The sequence below is a fragment of the Tachyglossus aculeatus genome, chromosome 14 (assembly GCF_015852505.1).
Source record: "Tachyglossus aculeatus isolate mTacAcu1 chromosome 14, mTacAcu1.pri, whole genome shotgun sequence".
NCBI classification, from domain to species: Eukaryota; Metazoa; Chordata; class Mammalia; order Monotremata; family Tachyglossidae; genus Tachyglossus; species Tachyglossus aculeatus.
Window position 1 is genome coordinate 31,517,903 of NC_052079.1, and position 25,521 is coordinate 31,543,423.

Consider the following 25,521-nt stretch of genomic DNA (forward strand, 5'->3'; position numbering starts at 1 on the left):
TGTAACCTCCCCAGTGCTTAGAACAGTGCTTTGCACATAAGTGCTTAATAAATGCCATTATTATTATTATTATTACGATTATTACTGTACCTCAATTTCATCTATTCATTCAATTGTATTTATTGAGCACTTACTGTGTGCAGAGCACAATACTAAGCACCTGAAAAGTACAATTTGGCAACATAGAGACAGTCCCTACCCAACAATGGGCTCACAGTCTAACTTGCCTCTGATGCTTTGGTTGTGTCCTGCCTCTGGCCTTGAACTCTTTCCCTCTTCATATCCAACAGATGATCACTCTCTTTTTTTTTATGGCACTTGTTAAGGGCTTACTTTGTGTCAAGCACTGTTCTAAAATGATCAGGCTAGACACAGTCCCTGACCCACAAACAGGGCTCACAGTCTGTCAGAGGAAGGAAGATTCAATCCCCATTTTACAAATGATGTAACTGAGGCACAGAGAAGTAAAGTGACTTGCCCAAAGTCACACAGCAGGTAAGTGGCTTAGCCAGGATCAGAAACCAGGGTCCTCTGATTCCTATGGCCCCCAACTCTTTGCACTAAGCCATCTCCAGTGTGGCTCAGTGGAAAGAGCACAGGCCTTGGGAGTCAGACGGTCATGGGTTCTAATCCTGGCTCCACTGCTTGTCAGCTGTGTGACTTTGGGGCAAGTCACTTAACTTCTCTGGGCCCTCAAGTTACCTCATCTGCAAAATGGGGATTAAGACTATGAGCCCCCACGTGGGACAACCCTGATCACTTTGTATCCCCCCTGTGCTTAGAACAGTGCTTTGTACATAGTAAGCGCTTACAAATATTATTATTTATTATCTTCTTCCCACCTTGAAAGCCTTATTTTGAGCACATCTCCTCCAAGAGCTCTTCCCCCACCTAACCCCTCATTTCCTATTCTCCCACTCCCTTATGCCTCTACCTTGAATTTGCATCCTCAGTCCCACAGCATGTACATATCTGTAATTTATCTTTTATGTTAAACTACGTTCCCCCTCTAGACTGTAAGGTCCTGTGGGCAGGGCAAGTGCTTAGTACAGTGATCTGCACACAAGAAGTGCTCAATAAAGATGGTGATTGTTAGTGGTGTGTCTAAAAATAGCCTGCGTCACTCACTTAAAGTAGATTTACCACAGCCTGCAATTGCTGTCTCAAATATGCGTTCCCCCCCCCCCCACACACACACACCCCTTACAAAAATCATACTATGAAAGAGAACAGTCTCTCTGAAGGAAGGGTACTCCTCAAAACTGTGAAAACTAGTCTGCTGCTAGTATCACAAGGTAGTTTTAATATGCTTTATGGCACAATAGTGACAGTTGTTGTGGGCCATTTAAATAGTTGTGCTGGAACCACAAAACTGCCAGCTCGGGTCAGAGTAGTTGGCAGTCCACCCCAAAGGTCATTTCTATTATTAATAAAAACCATGGTATATACTTTGTGCCAAACACTGTAATAAGTGTTGCAAGATGATCAGATCCGACACAATGTGCTTAGGTATTTTAGGAGTCTGCCTTTCAAATGTCTGCCTCCATAGTGGCAATCCACCCCAATAGTCATTTCTAGTAGTAATAAAAATCATGGTATACTTTGTACCAAACACTGCAATAAGTGTTGCAAGATGATCAGATCTGACACAATATGCTTAGGTGTTTTAGGAGTCTGCCTTTCAAATATCTGCCTCCATAGTGGCAATCCACCCCCAATAGTCATTTGTAGGAGTAATAAAAACATCATAGGTATATACTTTGTACCAAACACTGTAATAAGTGTTGCAAGAAGATTGGCTCCGACACAATATGCTTAAGCTGTTTTAGGAGTCTGCCTTTCAAATATCTGCCTCCGTAGTAATAGATGTATCATTTAGCATCGATAACATTTTAATTGAAATAGCTCTTCATGGGTGTATGGTCCACGAATCTCTGTTGCCTTTCTTAAGTCTCTGAACATCCTTGACTTTACCTACCTAATATGCCACTTTGGAACTTCTGTCTTGAATCTATGTGTGTGTCCTGTGTGTGCACATGCCGGCCCTTCCACAACATACTCGATAAAGATTGTGCATAGTAAAATCTTCATACTAATTCAGGTGACATTAGAGAGCCTTCTGTAGTAGTACGGTAAATAGCTGGAGATTCCTGCTTGAAAAAGCCTCATTTGATTTCACTGAGTTTCTCAGAAAATAGCATGACTGTAAAATGACTAACAGGTAAGAAGGAATATCATGTGAGCCTACTTGCCAAACAATTCCCTGTTTTATGTATAAAAAGTGTTGACATTTATAGAGAAGTATGTGTTACAGCAATTTTTAGTAGGTGGCCAAGTTTGACATTTCTGTATAATGTCTCTAAAGGCCTAATAAAACTCTTCTATGCCTGTCTGATCCATTATCTGTTTTTCTCGCATGCTCAGTAAAACTATGATTTAGTGGGTCGTGATGATCCTTAATAAAGCTACTTGCATATGAAGCTTTTGGAACCCTGGAGTTCTTAAGTAGAAGATAGCAACGTTTTAGTGATATGAAAATAATTAACTGGCTTTTATTGTCTGTATTTTGTAGTCCAGAGTAAGTTTTTTTTGAAAATTTTTGTATATAAAAATTTCAGCATGACTCTATAATTCAGATTTATTGAGCAAAGAAACTAATTCATTATCAAAACATCCTTGCTATGGTTTAACAGCCTTCCAGTAAAGTATTCATCTGTTACTTGGCAGTCAAACCAAGTGGAACCTCAGTTAAGTGAGACTTAATTTTAATAATTATTTGATACTGACAGTGAACTAACCAAAGTCTGAATTCTTTGTCATTAGGACAATATTTACTTGGTCTTTGATATTAGCAAAAATAGAGCAGCACACAATTCATATTATGCTTCTATCATTTAATTTTATTTTGTTAGTATGTTTGGTTTTGTTCTCTGTCTTCCCCTTTTAGACTGTGAGCCCACTGTTGGGTAGGGACTGTCTCTATATGTTGCCAATTTGTACTTCCCAAGCGCTTAGTACAGTGCTCTGCACATAGTAAGCGCTCAATAAATACGATTGATGATGATGATTTAATGTAATTTTTAACATTTTCAAGCTTGAAAGAATATGGATTAAATTTTGTTCTGTTATTTCAACTAAAGTGCTTCATTAAACCTTTTTTTTTTTTTTTTTTTTAAACACACGGTTTTGTTACTGACTTGGACCTCACCGAAACATGTCCTTTTCTGTCTAAAATCATAAAGTAGTATGGGGATTTCCCCAGAGTCATTTTGGGAAGTTCTCCTTTACCTCCATAGGGTTCTTTTCAGACTTTTCTTTCCCTCTTACAATGTCTTAAATTCCTTGCTGAGATTACTGGACTTCGGTTGATTCTTGAGCAGCCTGGAGACTGGTTTGGTTGAGCCTTCCAAAGCCGTAAATTTAGAACAATTGGTCACAAATGGGAGGCCAATGTGCAGGGATAAAGGGGTTGGTGCAAAAAAAAAAAAGTGTCATTAATTTTAGGGGCCTTGGACTTCAGCGAAGACTTTTTTCCAGGCCTTAAAGTATATGGGTAAGTGGAGGGGGCCTCTCCTGCTTTATGGCTTCTCCCAACATAAGGAGGAGAGGAGACTGTAAGGGAATGCAGCATTTGAGTATCTTCTGCTTGTTGGTGCTGTAGAAATTGGGAAACTTTCCAGGACTTGGGTCATGATAATGTGTCTTTCTACACTGTTAGTGATGAGGTGGACTGTTGCACTTGGGACCATCACACCATTTCATAAATATTTTCCATTAATTGGCAAAAAATCTAGGAAACCCCCCCCACAGGGGACCAGCTAACGGAATGGAAGTCACACATTTTTGCCTTCAGTTGGAGCTTAGAGGTTTCGACAAGTAATGCATTTGAAAAACATTCCTTTTTTCTTTTATGTCTTTTAATTAAAGTACAAGAATGGAAACATACGTCAATGGAGGTGAGAAATCTGTCCCTTTATCTAATGTGAAGAACTAAGGGAACTTCAAGCAGTTATGTTGTTCCAAACGTGAAAGGTTCCTCCCCTGAAGAAACAGGGTAACTATAATGCTCAACTACTGCATTATTAGGAAATACTTTATGAATAAAAATGATTTTTACATAAGATATTGATATTATAATTCTAATCCTAGATTCTCTTTTATTGGATTACGTAAATGGGATTTAAATTGCACAATACTAGGGACCTAGTATTGACTATTTTGGGATTTACCAAAAAAATCATATAAAATGTGTAAAAATTAATGAGTATGAAAGTATATTTGAGGTATCCTACCTCACTTTACCAAGTGTTTAGCCACAGTGCTTTATTCACAGTAGGCACTCAATACATGTTATTGATGGATTGGGGAGTTTTATATAGATACTCCAGGTCTAAATCTTTGTTTTACAAGGTTAATGAGGAGAGTCTTAATAAAAATAGAATGTGTATCAGAAAACATTTTACTGTCACAATTATTCCCTATTGCATAATTGTTTTTGTCTTCATCTTTTCAGTGAATAATGGCAAATTTAAGGAAACCTTCAAAGGCATGTTTGAACATGACCTACCATTCTGAAACTATACTTGAAATTATAAATAGAAAGTTAATTGCAAAAGTTTGAAGATTTGAACTGTTGTTCTCTGATTTTGATTCTATCTGTTTTTTAAAAAAGCAGAATTTTTTATTCCAAAGTACAGTGCTTTATTGGATATATTGACTCTGTAATCCACAAACATTATCTCAATAATAGAGGCTTTGATTTTCTGAATATTTCCTTCTATTGTACACATTTTCAGGTGTAGACCTATGCACAAATTCAGTGAATCTTAGAAACTCTAGAATATATTCACCTTCACCTAGAGCCATAGAAAATATCACTTCTACAGGTTATCTGAAAATCAGTCAGTGTAATGAAAGTTTTTTTTTTTTAAAAGTATTAGGCCAGTAGAGTAATACAGCATACTTAATTTATTTGGCAAAGCACTCTTTGCTTGGTAAAATGATGGTACTGATTTTTATTTGGCTCAAACAGCACCTTTTGAATTCACACCATGACAGTTTCATTCCTGCCCTGCTTGGAAATTATGCTGTTAAGGGTGGTGATAAGTTAAGATTCTTTATTATTGTTTTGTAATAGTCAGCATTTCTATTTTTTCATTTATTCACCATTAAACCACAAAATTTTGTTACTTTCCTAATTTTTACTCAAATTCATTCATACGCTTTAACTGTGTAAACCACTAACCTGAATTAACCTTGCCTGGGTTGATTGATTTGGAGGGATAACACAGATTATAAAATTAACATTTTCTTCTAAATCTTTTGTGAAGAATTAAATTGATTTTAAATTTTACTGTGCAGTCTCAGAGCCCAAGAAAATACTAGGTGTGTGTCTATCATTTAATTCATAAGGAGAGAATATTATTCAAGCCTATATATGAGGACAGAGCCTCATACCATAATTACTATTATTATTATTAATAAAGTTTATGTTTTTGCTTCTAATCAGTATCCTTATCTCATTTTCTATATAAATCCAAATTTATAACTAGAATCTTATTATTCTAGTTTTTCTTGTTGTATAATCAAGCCATGTCTGCATTGAAAAATGAAATGTACAACTACAATCCCAAAACACATGAACAGAAATGACCAGAATCCCTGGAAATTTGTAAAAATCACTTAGATCATCTTAACTGCACAAATATTTTTGCAGATGTTTCTGCTGGGCAAGTAACATACTCCAAACGAGAATCTGGCCAATATGATTTTCTGAGTTTTCTGGCCCACGAAAACATCTGATGGGAGAAGAAAAGAAATACATGACTAGCTTATCTGTTCCAAAGCAAATATTTCTCTCCATTGACTGAAAATGTACATTCCTATATCAAAACATTTATCAGTGAAACAAATGTTGGTAACAGGAACAAGTATTTGGGCTGTTTGGATGGGCCAAAATAAAACATTAACCCCCTGTTAGGAAAAGATTTGTCAGCAACGATACAGCTTTAGTGTTTATTTGATTCACCTCCTGTTTCACCTCTGAAAGTATTTAGACTGAAAGAGTGGGTTGTTCCACTTGTGAATTGCTTGGGGCTATAATAAACCATTTCAATGCCACTTGACTTTTAATTGCCTTTTATTCCATGAAGATCATACAGAAACAGAACTTATGTGAAAGTTCAAAGGTACTATTTGGCAGATAAGAAAATATGTTTAGGGGTTTGGATTCTTATGAAATGGAAAGGACCTCTAGGACCAGATCCAGGTGGTTGGTGAGTATCAAGTCATGAGACCGGTTCTGGGCCAGTGAAACTTACGTCTTAAGAAGAAAGCTCTGATAACTTTTCAGTCAGCTACAGTAGCAGTTGCAACAGAGTTTAGGGCAGAGGCAGGAGTGGGAGCCTGGACCATCTAGATGAGTAAAGCAAAGTTTAAAAAGAAGTTGAGATCCTGTAATAGTAAACGTTTAGGTATATTTACCTCATAAAGACACATTTTGGCCAAGTTACAGAAATCGTAAGACATTCCTTGCTGGGGATGGTCCAGAATCTGGAATTAAAACGTTTCAAGCTACAAGGAATGGCACTCGGGTTTCTAAAATTACATCATATTCATGATCTACAACACAACCAGTTTTGACTTTACAACACTAGCCTTCTTTATGGCACTAGTTCCATTTATTAGTTACTATACAGAGGTGGGAGGGGGTACATGAGAGCAGATGGGAAATGGGGAAATAATATAAAAAGCTACATTAGGGAGAGGAAATTGGGAGAATTCTGCCCCACAGCACTATTCATTCATTCATTCAATCTTATTTACTGAGCACTTACCGTGTGAAAAGCACTGTACTAAGTGCTTGGGCGAGTACATACAACAATAAACACACATATTCCCTGTGTACACGTGCTTTCATGTACCTATCCACAATTTATATCAATGTCTGTTTCCCCCACTAGACTGTAAGCTAGTTGTGACGTTGTGTGTCTGTTATAGCGTACTCTCCCAAGTGCTTAGTACAGTGTGATTGATTGAAAGGAGAAACAGGGGTGGAGAAGGAAAATGGGGCTACCTGATTGCCCAGTGAACTCTCCAAGGAAGATTGACACATCCATTTTACCTCCAACAGTAGTAGGTTAGAAGTGGTGGTGGTAGTCAATAAGCTCCTGCAGCGTGCAATGCACTAAACTAAGCACTTGGTGGGGGGAAGTATCAGAAACAAATGACAAATTTTATTCATTCAGTCGTATTAAGAGCTTACTGTGTGCACAGCATTGTACTAAGCACTTGGGAAAGTACAACAATCAATTATGACATTCCCTGCCCACATTCTAGAAGGGGTGAAACAGATATAAATAAAATTGCAGATATATATGTAACTGCTGTGGGGCTGGGAGAGGGGTGTAGAGCAAAAGGAACAAGTCAGAGTGATGCAGAAGGGAGTGGGAGATGATGAAGTGGGGGGTCTTAGTCTAGGCAGGTCTTTTGGAGGAGACATGCCTTCAGTAAGGCTTTGAAGAGGAGGAGAGTAATTGTTGGCTTTGAGGATGGAGGGTGTTCCATGACAGAGGCAGGATGTGGGCTAGGGAAGCAAGACAGCTGAGATGGAGGCATAGTGAGAAGGTTAGGACTAGAGGAGTGAAGTGTGTGGGCTGGGTTGTAGAATGAGAGAAGTGAAGTGAGTTAGGAGGGGGCAAGGTGATGGAGAGCTTTAAAGCCAATGGTGAGGAGTTTTTTTGGGTTTTTTTTCCGTACAAAGGTGAATAGGGAACCACTGGAGACTTTTGAGGAGCGGTGTGATATGTCCTGAATGGTTTTTGTAGAAAGATGATCCAGGCACAGGAGTGAAATATAGCCTGGAGTGGGGAGAGAAAGGAAGTTGGGAGGGCAGCATAGAGGCTGATGCGGTAATATAGACAGGATGGGATGAGCGATTTGCAATGTAATGGGGATAGGCTACCTTACCATGGAACCTTTTTATTCAGTAAACTCAATATGTTTTGAAGTTCTATTATTAATCAATAATTGAGTACCAAACTTGGGTAAAAATAGGGTACCTGGCTTTAGGTTTTTATTAAATATTTATATTTATAAATATGTATATTAATTCATTTGTTGCTATCTGTCTTCTCCTCTAGACTGTATGTTTATTGTGGGCAGGGAATTGTGTCTACCTGTTCTGTTGTATTGTGCTCTCCCAAGCACTTAGTACAGTACTTTGCACACAGTAAGCACTCAGTAAATACCATTGATTTAGTTCAGGAGCCAATTCCCCCATTTACGCCACTGTTTTACTTTGAGAAAATTGGTTGTGACTCAGTATTTCAATTTAAGACACAGTTTTCATTCCTAATTGTGTCACAAGATTGAGATGTCCTGTAGAAGACATTGGGTGTACACCAAAAAGCCATCTGGGAATTGGTTCCCAGGCAGTGAGCAGTTTCCATAATTTAGGGATACTAAACTAGTTTGGGTTTTTTTATGGTATTTGTAAAGTGCTTATTGTGTGCCAGGCACTGTATTGAACCTTGGGGTAAAAGCCAATCAAGGTGGAAACAGTCCATGTCCCACAGGGGCTCACATTCTTAATCCCCATTTTCCAGATGAGGTAACTGAGGCACAGAGAAGTTAAATGACCTGCCTGAAGTCTAATAGCAGACAAATGGCAGAGCTGAGATTAGAACCAAGGTCCTTTTGATTCTCAGACCCATGCTTTATTCACTAGGCCACTCTGCTGAAAGTTACCCAGCAGAAATTAAGCAGTTGTTGCGTCCGTACCACCAAGGAGGGTGGGGAAGATGGAGTTTTCAATCAATATTACAGGAAGAACTTTTTTCAACTTTTCAGAACAGGAGAGTGAATGTGGTCTATAGGGAAACTGAGTTGTCATTCAGAAGCCATATTTATACGGTAGATGAGTCACTATCATGTAGAACTGTAGGATTTTATTTCAAAGAGATTCTAAGGGAGTTAAATCAACCATCTGACCAAGGTGGCTTGAATAGTAATAATAATAATAATGATGGCACTTATTAAGCACTTACTATGTGCAAAGCACTGTTATAAGCACAAGGTGATCAGGTTGTCCCATGGGGGGCTCACATCTTAATCCCCATTTTACAGATGAGGTAACCGAGGCACAGAGAAGTTAAGTGACTTGCCCAAAGTCATGCAGCTGACAATTGGCAGAGCAGGGATTTGAACTCATGACCCCTGACTCCAAAGCCCGGGCTTTTCCCACTGATCCACGCTGCTTCTCTTGGTGTCAAGGAGAGCAATGCCTTGTCCAACTCCCTACTCTCATCTTTTCCCAGCTCCAACTCTTCAGTCCTATGATTCTAGGACTTCTAGCTTCTGGTTCCATGCTTCCTTGCTTCCACTATTCTTATTCCTTTATGTTCAAATATGGCCCTAGTGGAAGCAAAAATTTAAAAGTATCTGCAGGCAAATCCTAAGGCTTAGTTCTAAAATTCTCCTGCTTTACAAGTTCAGTGCAACTATTTTGCAGTTCATGAAACTCACAACTAATGACAGATTTAAAGTCTTGCAAGAAATTAGGAGGGAAGCTGTGGAACATTGAAGATACCAGTGAAACAGGAGATCAGTAGAGGACACTCCTTTTCAATGTGGTATTAAATGATATACTTTAAGATTATTAGCCCCTGGAATTTAGCAACTTTACTAGTAGTAACAGTGAAACTCTTGGGACAGCCTCTGGTTCTTGGCTGTGGTTCTTTATGCAGATACCAATGGGTGGAGAGAGAAGTGAGTTACTAATTACATACCCTTTCTGTGTGATGAGTAATACCATGCCTCCAAATGAAGATTTTGTCTATAAATTCTTTTCTATCTTGAAAATAATCAAAGAAACAGCTCTAGACATGCTTATTAGCAAGGACTGGTGAGGATCTAGCACTGTGGCATTGCTGGCAGCTGGTTGCAATTGGAGGAATGCCAGACACCAGATGAGGTATGATTAAATCCAGCAACTAATCATCTTGTTATAGAAAATGTACAAAGCATTCTGATTACAGCATGCCCTTTCTTCATGGCGGTACACATGTTATACATTTCCTATGAAATTACTAAGGCAAATTTGTAACCAAAATATATTAGCGTTTTAAAAATCCTCATAAGAGTAAAGTCATTTGCATATTGATATATGAATTATAAAGTCATTTTCCAATTTGCTACATTTTGCGTATTACTTGTGAATTGTGGAACAATTTTATATATGGGGTAGAGAACAGGTCAACCATTTTTAGATGAGACGTAGGCCAAAGGAATGGCATATACAATAAAGAAAGCTCTATTAAGCTGGATTTTGGATATCATTATTGGCTGACTGATTTCATGTGTCTCCATTCATGAGTTTAAGGAATTTACAGTTGCCAGGATATGTTTGAGTCCTTGTAGAAAGGCATGGAGGGGCTTACAAAGTAGTCAGCCTAAATTCTCCCATGGGGAATCGTGGACTGACTGTCATTGTCGCCAGAGTAGAAAAGCCTTGCAATGATCTGATAACCTGAATAGCAAACTAAATCCTCAAAAGCACTGCTTCTGTAGTGGGCCAGTGGGGAATGATTTAAGGGGCTGCATCCCCGGCCAAAATGGGTGAACTTTAAGACTGATTTAATCACTGGACCCCTTCTCATCAGTAACGCTGCTTCTTGCAGGTGTTCCTCAGAATTTCGATAGAGACTTCTTTCCTAATTATGCAGCTTTCACTAGCTCTTTGTGTAAAAAGGCAAAGCCCCTACCTGGAAAGCTCCAATCTTGGTAAACCGGAGGTTTTGACTAACTTACACCTCTCATTCTTTTATAAAGACAGGTGGTATAAGTGCAGAAGCTATTAAAGGGACTCCAGGGTTTTTTTTCCAAACATTATAAATGTTTTGGCTATTAAGGAACACAATGAGAATTGTGAATGGAAGCTCTGGGAAGCCCAGAAGGAAGCAACAGCGATTTAGGATGAGTTTCCCTCAAAATTAATGATGGTCATAAGCCATGGTGCTGGGTCTGCATTTTAAATAATGTTCAATGGCTGAAATCTTCCTCACTGAGTAGACAGGAACAGACAAGCAAGGCCAGTTTATTTTTATGTTGTTGGAGATTCATAATTTCTCTTCTGTTCCCAGATATGTCCCAGGAAACAGGCGAAAGAATTTAGAAATGGTTGCTAAAGCAGATGCTCTTAGTCTCTCTGTATCAGAGGGATTTAAGGGATTTAACTGGAGGAGTGTCATTTCAATTCTCTCATCTCCCCCCCACAGGAGGGAACAATCACTCTATCATTGGTACGTATTGAGTGCTTATTAAGTGAAGAGCACTAATGATAATAATAATTATGGTATTAAGAATTAATAGATATCTAGGTCTGTAGTAAGTACTTAGGAGAGTATAACAGCATGGCTCAGTGGAAACAGCACGTGCTTTGGAGTCAGAGGTCATGGGTTAGAATCCCTGCTCTGCCAATTGTCAGCTGTGTGACTTTGGGCTAGTCACTTAACTTCTCTGTGCCTCAGTTCTCTCATCTGTAAAATGGGGATTAAGACTGTGAGCCCCTCCACCCCGGGTCAACCAGATCACCTCGTAACCTCCCTGGTGCTTAGAACAGTGCTTTGCACATAGTAAGTGCTTAGTAAATGCCATTATTATTATTATTATTATTATTATGAATAGAATAGAAATGGGTCCTGCACTTTATCAGGGGAAGCAGGCATTAAAATAGGATTATAGGTAAGGAAAACAACCCAGGATAATATGATATATTATAATTCATAGTTGATATTTGGGCCTTTTACTTCATGTGGCATAGGATGAAGCCGTAAATTCCAGGTTCTTCAGTACGTACATATGTATGTATTTATATTCATATGTCTCCCCCTCTAGACTGTGAGGTCACTGTAGACAGGGAATGTGTTTATTGTTATATTGTACTCTCCCAATTGCTTAGTACAGTGCTTTGTGCACATTAATGAATATTTAAGTGCTTAGGGACAATTTTTAATTGATTCTCAGGGCCCTCAAGGTCTGCCATAGTGGGCTTGTTGGTAGAGAGGACTGACCTGCAAACCCAGGGCTGCTTTGGATCAGTCATCAGCCATCATGGCCTTCTCTGTGCATTCAGGTTGGGAGAATGGGAATCAATGTAGCTTTTCTGAGAAGCAGACTCCCCTTCCCAAGGCAGGCAGCCAGTGGGTCAGCAGCATTCATTCATCAAACAGGATCTGATTAGCATATTGTCCTCAGAAAAGGTGTTTTCCTCCTCTTAGCCTAATTGAGTTGAATTTTCTGGAAAGTCAACTAAGTTCAGTTTGACTTTGAGAATGTTTATTATTGTCGAATATATTTGACAGTGAGCAAGTACATTTTTCAAAGATCTAATGCATGCTGGGATGTGTCAGAATGAGTGAGAAGTATGAAACTACAGAATAATAATGGCTTCTTTAGAGGGGGGAAAAAAGGTGAATCAAATTTAAATGGGCATTTTCTAAAACACCTATGAATAATTTATAGTTGATATTTGGCTTACATTAAAGTCTCAAAGTCTTTCACTTCATGTGGCATCAAATGAAGCCATAAATTCCAGGTTCTTCAGGGACGAATCACTAATGTAATCACAAACACTGTTATCAAAAACATAAAACCAATATCCCCGTTCCCAGCCCACCTAGACATATGTCCCAAATTATAACTGCTCTTTTAAGTCCCGTAGAGGGTTCTGGAGTTTTTGACTGAGAAGAAGCAGGAGCCTCCAGAGAAATATGACCCTAAGGAGCCACAGCTCTCCCTGGGCCTCTTGCAGGGTCATGGAGAGACCTCACAGTTTGAGGTTGTGTCCCCATGACTGGGTATCCCCAAAGGATTCAGTGTCTGTCTTCTGATGATGATGATAATAATAATAATTGTGGTATTTGTTAAGTGCTTACTATGTGCCAACCACTAAACTAAGCACTGGGGTAGATACAAGGTAATTGAGTTGGACACAGACCTGTCCCATGTAGGGCTCACAGTCTTAATCTCCATTTTGCAGACGCGGAGCTGAGGCACAGAGAAGTGAAGTAACCTGTCTAAATTCACACAGCAGACAAGTTGTGGAGCTGGGATTAGAACCCAGGTCCTTCTGACTCCTGGGCCTGTGCTCCACTAGACTATGACAGATAGCAATTGTTTTGAAATGGCATTGGACAACAAGACCAGGTGTAGTTGGTAGAAAGCGCTGGGCATGTACGAAATTTCTAGCAAACCAACTAATATTCAAACAACCTTAATCAAAATCTAGTAGCAGTTTTTATTAAGAGTTTTCAGTGTGCACAGCACTGTACTAAGAACTGGGTAGCAATACATGGGTGCAAATTGGACACTGTCCTTGAATGTGAAGGAGCACATAATCTAAGATTATTATTATTATTATTATCTAAGAATATATGGGGGAGAGGAAACAGGAGAAGAAATGTAAGTAGTGATGAGCAGTGAAAGACTAAAACAACATAAAAGGCAAGTACAAATACACAAAATAAAACAAAAATCCCTAGGGTACTGTAGTTTAGAGATGGCTTCCAATTGCTCTCTCTATTATCTATACACTCTCTTCTCCTAATACACTTCACCTGGTATTCTTTACCTAGCCTAAATTAATCAATCAATCAATGGTATGTATTTAGTGCTTATGTTGTGCAGAGCACTTTACTAAACATTTGGAAGAAAACAGTAGAGTTGGTATATATGATCCCTGATCTCCAGGAGCTTGTAATCTAATTCACTTTCTAATTGTACCTAATTTGCAAATTTCCTAGCTCTGCCTCATTGTTCCCCTCATTTTACCATTCTGAAAATCTTTAGTTCCTGAGCTTTTCCCTTCTCACCTTCAAAAGCCTCCACAAATTTCCATTTCTTCTACAAGATATTCCCCAATTAACTTCAGGAATCAACCTTCAAATCAAATTGTAGGCCAGTAAAGCTGTAGCAGGGTTCAACCAATCAGTGGTATTTATCGCTGTGAGCCCCCCAAGGGACAACCTGATCACCTTGCAACCTCCCCAGAGCTTAGAAAAGTGCTTTGCTCATAGCACTTAAAATGTCATTATTATTATGATTATAATGCTGTTCTGCCACTTGTCTGTTGTGTGACTTTGGATAAGTCACTTTGCCCTTCTGTGCCTCAGGTACCTCGTCTGTGAAATGGGGATTAAGACTGTGAGCCCCATGTAGGACAGGGACTATGTCAACCCGATTACCTTATATCTACTCCATTGCGTGGTACAGTGCTTAATAATAATGAACATAATATTTATGGTATTAAGTGCTTACTCTGTTCTAAGTGCTTAACAAATATTATTATTATTAATTCCTCTTATCATCTAGTGTTTTTTATATTGGTGTGATGGGTGGCACCCCTCAAACCATGCATCCTGGCTACGGTCAATGATAAAAAAAAAATGCTACCCAGTGGCTGAATATCTTGGTCCTGACCCTGCCTCCCCTGTCTTACGAGACAAAGATGCTGTTCCATATGTTCCAGCGGCCTTGCTGATCTATGTCTGGCTCCAGTCTCTAGTCCCTTGGTGACAGAAGTCCAGGAACTCGGCAGCTGCTCTCCTGGGATCCCCTGGCTTAACTCCTCCCAGGGCCGAGAGAAAGCTCCAAATCCCCTAGTACTCTTGAATCCCTCAGGCCTCTCTTTTCTTCCTCCCTCCCCTCCAGAAGTCTTACCATGCTTCCTGTCTCCATGGTGACCATGTTTGTTGCTGATGAAACCCAGCAGGAGCTGGGAGGTGGAAGTTGATCAGTGTCCCTGGAGTAAAGGGACTAGAAGGAGGCTGAACTAGGAGTCTAGAGGCAGAAGAAAACTGCCCAGAATGAAGCCAATTAGGAACAGAAGAGTAGGAAGAAACAGGGAGGGAGGGAATTCCAGACACAATGTCAGGTGTGCTCTACACACAGTAAGCGCTCAAACAGTCATATTTATTGAGCACTTACTGTGTGCAGGAACACTGTACTGAGTGCTGGGAGAGCACAATATATAAACAGAGTTGGTAGACACAGTCCCTGCCCACAGTGAGCTTACAGTCTAGAGGGGGAAACACACACTAATATGAATAAATAAATTCCACTGATTTGCTTGCTTAATGAAGATAATCCTACATTTGTTTAATGGGTCACTTTTCACTTTTAGGTCTATCTCTTGGTGGCAACAAGTTATTGACAGGGCCCTTTGAGCATGATGTCTGCCCTGTGATGATTAGGAAAAACTGCATTGCAACAGTGAACAGACTTGATTTATAAACCATATAAACCTTAATGATGCCAGGAGTCTGTTAGGCCTATAATGAGTAATCAATATATCGTGCTCTACTCTGCTATGAAAGGCAATTTTATTTTGACCAAAAGGCACTTAGAAAAAAGTGTGATTACTTAGACTTGAGCTACATTGATTTTTGGAGGATTGCTTTGGTTTACACACCCTGGTGTTTTGGGGTGTTTTTTTTTTTTATTGTTGTCCTTTGTTAAAACTGTGGGATATAATATTGTTGCAGTCAATAAAAACCAACTTCTGCCTTATTCACAGTAGAAATTCTTCATGTGAGTTGATATTAGGAATCTTCGGAGCTCTGGAAGCGTTTTTGGTTAATTTTTACTGGGGGAACTTTCTCCCTCCTCTTTATTTTCCCCAAATTGTTACGTCAATCGTATTTACTGAGCACTTGCTGTGTGCAGAGCACTGTACTAAGTATTTGGGAAGTACAAGTCGGCAACATATAGAGACGGTCCCTACCCAACAACGGGCTCAGAGTCTACTTCTGCCCTTCTTCCTTGATCCCTTCTTCCAAATCAATCCATCAATTATCCAATAGTGTTTACTCAGTGCTTACTGTGGCTAGAGCCCTGTCTTAAGTATTTGATAGAGTAATAGTAATGGTATTTGTTAAGTGCTTACTATGTACCAGGCACAATAAAGTAGACACACCTCCCCTACCTTCAAGAGTTTACAATCTAGTGGGAGCAGATATCAAAATAAATGACAGAAAGGGAAAGCAGCCCCCAAATATGGTCTTCCAATTTGATAGATGAACCGTGCCAATTAGTGTTTGCCAGAAATAAACCCACTCACTTGAAAGTTAATCAGTGAACCTGCAAATTGAGGCTGCCCTTCCTGTCTACTCCAATGCTTTGTTTAGGGGGATGCTACGCTAGGTACTTGCACGTGCTGGAAGTAATTGTATGAAACTCAAATGTTCCGCGGTAATGTCATAAAAACATATGGTTTTTGTCAAACTCACCTCAGTTTTTGTGATTCATCCTGGTAGCTATGCAAGAAATCTTTTTCAAAACCACCCACCTTTACTACCCTTAGCTGTATTTTTCTTGATAGGCTATTCGGTTAATGTAGCCATTTGAATTGAGTTGCGTTAATTCTCAATACTTAGAAAATGCTTGCATCTTCTTATGGATGCCTTGCAGGGGTTATAAAGCCTACTGACATTTTGAAGTAATGCAGGATGAAAGTGGATGAGATTTGAAGTTTAACATAGAGAAGCAGTGTGGCCTAGTAGAGGGGCAAGGTCCTGGGAGTCAAAGGACCTGGGTTCTGATTCCAGGTCTGCCATGTGTCCTCAGAAAAGCCACTTCACTGTGCCTCAGTTACCTCATCTGTAAAATTGGGATTAAGACTATGAGGCCCATGTGGGACAAGGGGTGTGTCCAACCTGATTACTTTGTATCTACCCCGACTCTTAGAACAGTGCTTGGCACATAATAAGCACTTAACAAGTATTACTATTATTATTATTATTCTCTGTGCTTCAGTTACCTCATCTTCAATACAAGGATTAAGACTAGGAGCCCTATGTGGGACATGGGTTGTGGCCAACCTAATTATCTTCATTATCTACCCCATGGTTTAGTATCTGGCACACAGTAAGTGTTTAACAAATACCACTTAAAAAAAAAACTTGAGGGAGATTTAACATTTCCATGTGGGACAGTGGTAATTATTGAACCATTCATTCATCATTTGGAGTGTATTTGCACCGAAAGCCCAAATCTGATTTTAATTGGTCTACACAATTAATGAATTACACTTGAATCTCTAAATCACTATTGACACTAATGTATCCCAGTCATGTGTCCCAGCTTCTCCTTGTTACATTTAGTATTCCCATAAAACGGCACAGGATAAGAATGTGGCTTTGCCAACAGCTTAAGTCATTTAGTGAAATGGACAAATATGAACGATCTCCATTCTATAAATAAAGAAATGGAAGAACAAAGAGATTAAATAACACATTCAAGATTTTAAACAGTGTCTCTTGAGAAGAAAATGGGCTCATTATACTGTTATTTGTTTCATGATAACTCCTTACTGTTTGGCTTTGCCTGTTTAGTGAAACAGAATTGTGGCTATTCGTTAATAGCCAGTACTTTAGCGGGAATGTTCAGCAGTAGCAGCATAAATCAGTGGCTTTAAAATTGAACGAAAGGATTTTACTGGGTTGGGAAAGGAAGTGGTAAAGAGAAGCACAAGGAAGAATGCACAAAGATAAAAGTAGAGCATCTGGCTGAGGATGCAAAATGTCCAAGAGGGGCCTGGGACGTTTCTGCTTCTCTTGGTGACTCTCTCTCTGCCTTAAATGCCCCTCTCTCCCTCTTTGCCTATTCTGGCTCAATGAAACACAAACAAACCTTCGTAGATGGCTGCACGCTATCTGTGCCTAGCCAAATAAACTTCTGAAAAACTAAGAAAACGAGACGTGTGACCTGAAGTTGGAACAATCACTTTTTTCCTTCCCTGATTAATTCACAACACCCCAGATGTCACCCCGACATTCACCCACGTAATGCCTATGCACATTATTCCTCATCTCAGCACATATGTTCATATGGCATTTTTATGAATTTACATATTCACATCTTTTTGAATATTCAATTATTTATTCAGTGATTTCCTCTTGATCTATTTGTCTGACTTCTTGTTGTGTCCTTATTCTTCCTCCTGTTCTCTGTTGCAACAGTTTTGTAAACTGGTATGTCTGCTGATCTCTCATTAGATTGTAAACACATTAGGGGCAGGCTAATGTTGTTGTCTTGCTTCTGCTGTAATTCTCCCAAGTACTTAATGCAGCTCTTCCCACTCAGTAGACTCCATAAAATAAAGTTAATTGGTTGAAAAGTGAGCATTTTGGAAAATTATGCAGCTAGATTTCACATAAGCCGGTATCTTGCCAAATAACTCTATTGCATTGTAAGGGTTAATTACAGTGCTCTAACACACAGTAAATACTTAATAAATAATATCAATAGATTGATTATAGCTATAGAAAGCAAAATATAGTCTACTCATTGCTATACTCCTGGAATGGGAATGTAATTTAAATTTTTATAATAATAATGATGGCATTTATTAAGCACTTACTATGTGCAAAGCACTGTTCTAAGCACTGGGGAGGTTACAAGGTGATCAGGTTGTCCCAAGGTGGCTCAGTCTTAATCCCAGTTTTACAGATGAGATACTGATCACAAAGAAGTTGTGACTTGCCCAAAGTCACACAGCAGACAATTGGCGAAGCCGGGATTTGAACCCATGACCTCTGACTTCAAAGCCCATAATCTTTCCACTGAGCCATGCTGCTTCTCTTACAATGCATTGCCTAAGTAATGCCTGGAATGAATATGAAATATGAAACGCTTCTTTTGGACATTAAATTTTGGAAATATTGATCATTTCTGCTTTATGGAGAGGGTGTGGTTCCCTTTTTCCCTGCCCTGTGGGAGCAAGAAGAGCAGTGTGAACTCACTGTGGACAGGGAATATGTCTGTTATATCTGTCTGTGTTTATATTAAACTCTCTATATGTCTATTTAAATTGCACTCTTCCGAGTGCTTAATGGAGTGCTCAGCACACAGCACTCAATACATGCAATTGACTGGGTGACTGCAGTGGAATATGGGGCTATCAGGACAAGGCCCAAGGCTAATAATCCCAAAATGACTCAACAGCAAATCCAAGGAGGAGAGAAGGCTGTAATGACTAGAGAAGCAGACCAATGATAGACCTCTCTTTGAAACTGTTTATACATTTGACTTTGAGGAACATTGAACTTGCTTTTCCATTAAAGACAGGCTTTGAAACTGTCTTTTTCTTGTTAACTTCTCAGAGCTTCTGTCAACACGTCAGAATGAAAAAAAGCAAGTTATAAAATAGGGACTTTAAAAAGTATCCCCAGTGTCAAGCTCAGGTAAAAACTCATCTGTCAATTTGATCCTTCACGTGCTAGTCAATTTGTGGTTCCTTGAACAAATTCAGTTGGAAGGTTAAATCTTAACCATCCAATAGGTTCCTATTGCGTTTCAGTCACTCTTCTAAGCAAGCTAATCGTGTTGGACAGCAGTTCCTGTCCCACATGGGGTTCACAGCCTTCATTCCCATTTTACAGATGAGGTAGCTGAGGCATAGAGAGGTCATGTGACTTTCCCAAGGTTACATAGCAGACAAGTGGTGGAGCTGGGATTAGAACCCAAGTCCCCTGACTCCCAACCATGAGCTCGTTCCACTAGTCACTCTGTTTCTCTTAAACAGCCTTCTTGCCTTTATTTCCTTATTTTTCTGGTACTTGTTAAATGTTTATTATGTGCCAGGCACCGTATTAAGTACTGGGGTAGATGCAGAATAATCAGGTCAAATACCATCCTGTCCCATATAATAATAATAATTATTATTATTATGGTATTAAGCACTTACTACATGCCATGCACTGTACTAAGTTCTGGGATGGATACAAGCAAATTGGGTTGGACATAGTCCCTGTGCCATATAGGGCTCACAGTCTCAATCCCCATTTTCTAGAAGAGGTAACTGAGGCACAGAGAAGTAAAGTGACTTGCCCAAGGTCACACAGCCAACGTGGTGGAGCCAGGATTAGAACCCAGATCTTTCTGACTCCAAGGCCCATGCTCTATCTACTATGCCATGCTGCTTAATTGTAATATTTGTTAAGCATTTACTATGTGCCAAGTACTTCGTAGCTCAGTGGAAAGAGCACGGGGCTTTGGAGTCAGAGGTCATGGGTTCAAATCCCGACTTTGCCAATTGTCAGCTGTGTGACTTTGGGCAAGTTACTTAACTTTTCTCTGTGCCTCAGTTACCTCATCTGTAAAATGGGGATTAAGACTGTGAACCCCCCGTGGGACAACCTGATCACCTTGTAACCTCCCCACCGCTTAGAACAGTGCTTTGCACATAGTAAGCGCTTAATAAATGCCATTATTATTATTAAGTACTGTACTGAGCACTGGGGTATACAAGATAATCAGATCCCTCATGTGGCTCACATTCTAAGTGGGAGAGAGAACAGGTATTGAAACCCCATTTTGTAGATGAGGGAACTGAGGCCAGCGAAGTTACCCGCCCCAAGTCACACAGCAGGTAAGTGGTGGAGCTGGGATTAGAACCAAGGTCCTCTGACTCTTAAGCCCATGCTCTAGCCACTAGGCAACTCACAATCTAAATCCATATGAGATTTTTGCTGGAAAGAAGTGACTCTTTCCTTAATCACAGTGTGCCATGCTGGTCTATCCTCGTCAATATTCAGCTGAGATGCAACATTTTCTGAAGCTTTGTTTTACTGAATCCTTAAGCCATTTCCTCTGTCCTGCTTGCTCTCAGGTTCCCAAATTCAACTCCTCATACATCCACTGGTTGGGTATCTTGTTTTTTGCTCATTCTCTTCATGCGACCCTCTAGCCTCGCTCTGTTAAGGTGAACAAGCTTTGGTGTTAGGAGACCGTATTCCAGAAGTTCACCATTCATGATCTTGTCTTGCTATTTGGTGCGGAGTTTCATTTGTAAGTGTGACTGATGGAACTCCTCAAGAAGGCCGATGTGATTGTTATAGTGGTCCAGGTTTCAGAGCCGTGGAAAAGGTTGGGCAACACTACATCTCTGTAGACCACTAGTTGATCTGGACCCTGATATCAAGCCATTGCCACATTGTATTTGACAGTCTCCTAATGGATGTGCTGGCCTTCTCGATTCGACTTTCTACTTTCTTGTCCACTGTTGTGTGGTTGGTCTGTGTGCTGCCTAAAATAATAATAATTGCAGTACCTTCTGAGCATTTACTATATACCAAGCCCTATAGTAAGTGCAATATGGTGACAGAACTCTGTGACATTTAAGTCTATGTTGTCAGTGTAAATTTTTGGTTGTATGTCTGGTTGAGCCCCCTTTTTCCTCTCCTCCTCCCCATCCCCCTGCCCTACCTCCTTCCACTCCCTACAGCACCTGTATATACATTTGTACAGATTTATTACTCTATTGCTTGTACATATTTACTATTTATTTTCTTAATGATGTGCATATAGCTTTAATTCTTTGACACCTGTCTATATGTTTTGTTGTCTGTCTCCCCCTTCTAGACTGTGAGCCCATTATTGGGTAGGAACTGTCTCTACATGTTACCGACTTGTACTTCCCAAGCACTTAGTACAGTGCTCTTCACACAGTAAGCACTTAATAAATACGATTGAATGAATGAATGAATGGTTTCCCTGGTTCATCACCTTACATCAGCTCAATTTTCTTTACGCTTATCACCAACCAGTAATGCCTAGTTGATTCAGTGAAACAATTCACAATTATTTGCATACTTTCTTGGGTCTGGGCCTCTAAGATGCTGTCACCTTCATCAACGGTATTTATTGAATGCTTACTGTGTGCCGAGCACTGTGCTAAGCGCTTGGGAACGTACCGTGCTGCACTCAGTCATTCTTGAATGACTGTTTCTAGAACTGAAGGATGCAGAAAATCCGAGTGGAAAGCCAACCTTCCTCTAGACCCCACTGTGTGAATGTTTTCCAGCTGAGCAGGAGGAAAGAGTAACAGTACTTCAATCCTATCACAGTAATTGATTTTCACTCCTCTCAGATCAATTTTCAAAAATTGGATGCTTAGGATAGATTTAATGATTTTTATAGGCACCTTTGGTAATTGTATTAAAAGTGAGTTATTGAACCTTTTGATCTTAAGTAATGAATATTAGAATAATATGTGTTGATGATATATTGATTTAAAATTTGTTAGAGGAACGGCAGCAAATAGATCATTATGAGGCAAAGGAAGACGGGAAAATTGGATCTTTAAATTAGATCTTTTGAGTTGACAAGTAAATTAAACTGTACTTGTCCAATAATTCAGTTTGCCATTGAACAAGTGCAACTGCTAGGATACAGTGTTTTTAACTAAATTAGAGGGTAGAGAAAGGTAGTGTTTTATGTCTTCATTTCTGTCCTCAGTGAAAGCATCACATCTGACAAAAATTCAATTATGCTGACTGGGCAGTCTAGCCCAGCAAAAAGGAAATTCATCTTTTCAAAATAATTGGCTGGTCACAGAACTCTGTGTTCTATATTCTTTTGTCTTGACAGTTCATATATGTGCAACAACTATGTAGATAAATAAAAGCTTTTAGGTGAAATTTCATATAGGATGCATACTACGTCATGGATATATGTCAAGGTAAAATTTACATAAAATATTACTGTGCCACTGAGTGAAATCTCTAACAACTTTAGGGCTGAGAGACTGGGCAAAGGAACTGATCAATCGATAGCACTGACTGAATGCTTATTCTGTGAAAAGCACTGCTATAAGCATTTGGGAGAGAACAATGGTTAGAATATAGTGCATAACTCTCTTAACACTCTCTCTTTCCTTCCAGTCTTGTTTAACCTGGGGCTCAGAATGCCCTGAGCAGGTAGGTGGACAAGGGTGGAAAGTATTGTTTGTACTAATTCTATTGTACTCTCCCAAGCACTTTGCATAGCATGCTGCACACAGTAAGTGCTCGTTTAAGAAGTAACATAGCTAGAGCATGGGCCCTGGGAGTCAGTAGGATCTGGCTCGGCCACTTGTGTGCTCTGTGACCTTGGACAAGTCAGTTCACTTCTCTGTGCCCCAGTTACCTCATCTGTAAAATGGGGATTTAGACTGTGAGCCTCATGTGGGACATGGACTATGTCTAATCTGATCAACTTCCTTCTGTCTCAGTGCCTGGTGTATAGTAAGCGCTTTAACACCATAAAAAAATTAAAATTAACACTACTGATTGATGGATTGACTGGAAGATCTGCTAAACTGGGGGGATCTTTGAGGGGAGCAAACATTGCTGGGTGAGATGGGCTGGATAATTTTTGAGGAATGTAGGGAGGTGCTGAGTGATGCATCGCCCACCTGATTCAGATCAACCAGGTTCCTCAGCACTGCACTAAGCACCTGGGAGATTAGGCTATAATAATAATTATAATAAAACTAATAATAATAATGGCATTGATTAAGCACTTACTAGGTGCAAAGCACTGTTCTAAGCATTGGGAAGGTTACAAGGTGATCAGGTTGTCCCACTGGGGGCTCATAGTCAATCCCCATTTTACAGATGAAGTAACTGAGGCACAGAGAAGTTAAGTGACTTGCCCAAAGTCACCCAACTGAGAATTGGCAGATCTGGGATTTGAACCCATGACCTCTGACTCCAAAGCCCATGCTTTTTTCCACTGAGCCATGCTGCTTCTCGAAACAGATAATTACAGAGATGGTAGATGTGTTCCCTGCCCTCGAAAAGCTTACAGTCTAGAAGCGTACAAGTCGAAGTGCAAAGGTGACACAGAAAGGAGAGGGAGTAGAGGAAATGAGGGCTTAGTCAGGGAAGCCCTCTTGGAGGTGATGTGATTTTAATAGGCTTTAAAGGTGGAGAGTGTGAAGGGGGAGGGAGTTTCAGGTCAAAGGAAAAACATGAGCCAGGTATTGGTAGCAAGATAGATAAGATAAAAGTACAGTGAGTAGGTTGGTGTGAGAGGAACAAAGTGAGCATGCTGGGTAGTGTAGGAAATCAGGCATCCAAGACAGCAGAGGGCAAGGTGATTGAGTGCTTTAAAGCCAACGACAAGGATATTCTGTTTGATGCAGAGTTGGATGGGTAACCACTGGAGTTTCTTGAGGGGTGGAAAAACATGGACTGAACCTTTTTTTGGAAAAATAATCCAGACAGCAGAGTGGAGTATGGACCTGAGTGGGGAGAAACAGGGGACAAGGAAGTAAGTGAGGTGGCTGATACAATAGACAAGATGAGATTAAACAAGTTTTCGGATTCAGTGAGGTAGCAGTTTGGATGGAGAGAAAAGGGTGGCTATTAATGATTCAGTGTTGTGAAGGTAGAACTGACAGGAGTTTGAGACAGGTTGAATATGTGAGTTAAATGAGAGAGAGATGTTGAGGATAGTACCAAGGGCTTGTTAGGCAGGATGGTGATGGGAATGTCAGGAGGAGAACAGGGTGGGGAGGCGATGAGTTCTGTTTTGGACATGTTAAGTTTGAGGTGTCAGTGGAACATCCAAGTAGATTTCCAGAAGGCAGTAGGAAATGCAAGAGAAGGAGAGAGATCAGGACCGATGATGTAGATTTGGGAATTATCTGTATAGAGATGGTAGTGAAACCATAGGAATGAATGAATTCTCCATGGGAGTGGATGTAGATGTAAAATTGAAGAGGACCCTGATCTGAGCCTTGAGGAACTCCCACATTTAAGGAGTGGGAGACAGCAGAGGAGCCCATAAAAGAGATTGAGAATGAAAGGCCAGAGAGATAGGAGAACTAGAAGAGGACGGAGTCAGTGAAGCCAAGATTGGATAATATTTTCCAGGAGAAGGGATTGGCCCGCAGTGTCGAAGGCAGCAGAGTGGTCAAGGAAGATTAAGATTGAATAGAGACTTTATCATATTACACTAGAAGTCTGCACAACATGTGTGGTATCAGGGGTAGACTGCTAGGAATATCTTTTTACTTTCACCCCCAGAGATATCTGATATCGCACTCACCTGACCCCTTTGCATTCTTTTCCACTTGCCAATAATTGTGTTTGGTTCTCTTAGAGGACTCCATATACGACTGAAAGAAAAGGAACACTGATTATTGTAATCTTGGAGTAATATTATTTTTTCTTTGTAAACAAAGATAATTTGTAAAGAGAAATTAGTGTATATGTTAAGAAGAGTGCTAGGGATGTTTGTCATAGGTTGGGAGGACTTCAGGCACATAGAGTGTGTTTGAAATGTTTAAAACAATTTCTCAACTGTAAACTTATCCTCCTGAAGAGGTGCATCATACTCAGTTCCATGAAACCAAAAAGAATAATTAACTGAGTGGATTTTCCCTGGTTACTCCAACTTCAGTGATTAGAGTTCTCGAGTTGTTTTCCTCAGCAGTCCATTTTCATGGCTTGAATTCTCTACTTAACCCAACTCAGGAGCCCCAGTGAAGTAGGTAGTGCTGTATCTTTGCAAACCCTCTCTCTTTCATTGGTATTATAGGTTACAAGTGTTTGGTGTTTTATTTATTCTCTTTCTATTTCATTTACAGATTGCTTATTAAAGTAACAGTATCTATTAAGGCCATCAGCCTTAGGTACCCATCCGGATCTCCAATTTGTTGGACTTCTTTTGGTCCAGCTAATCTCCCATTCCCTA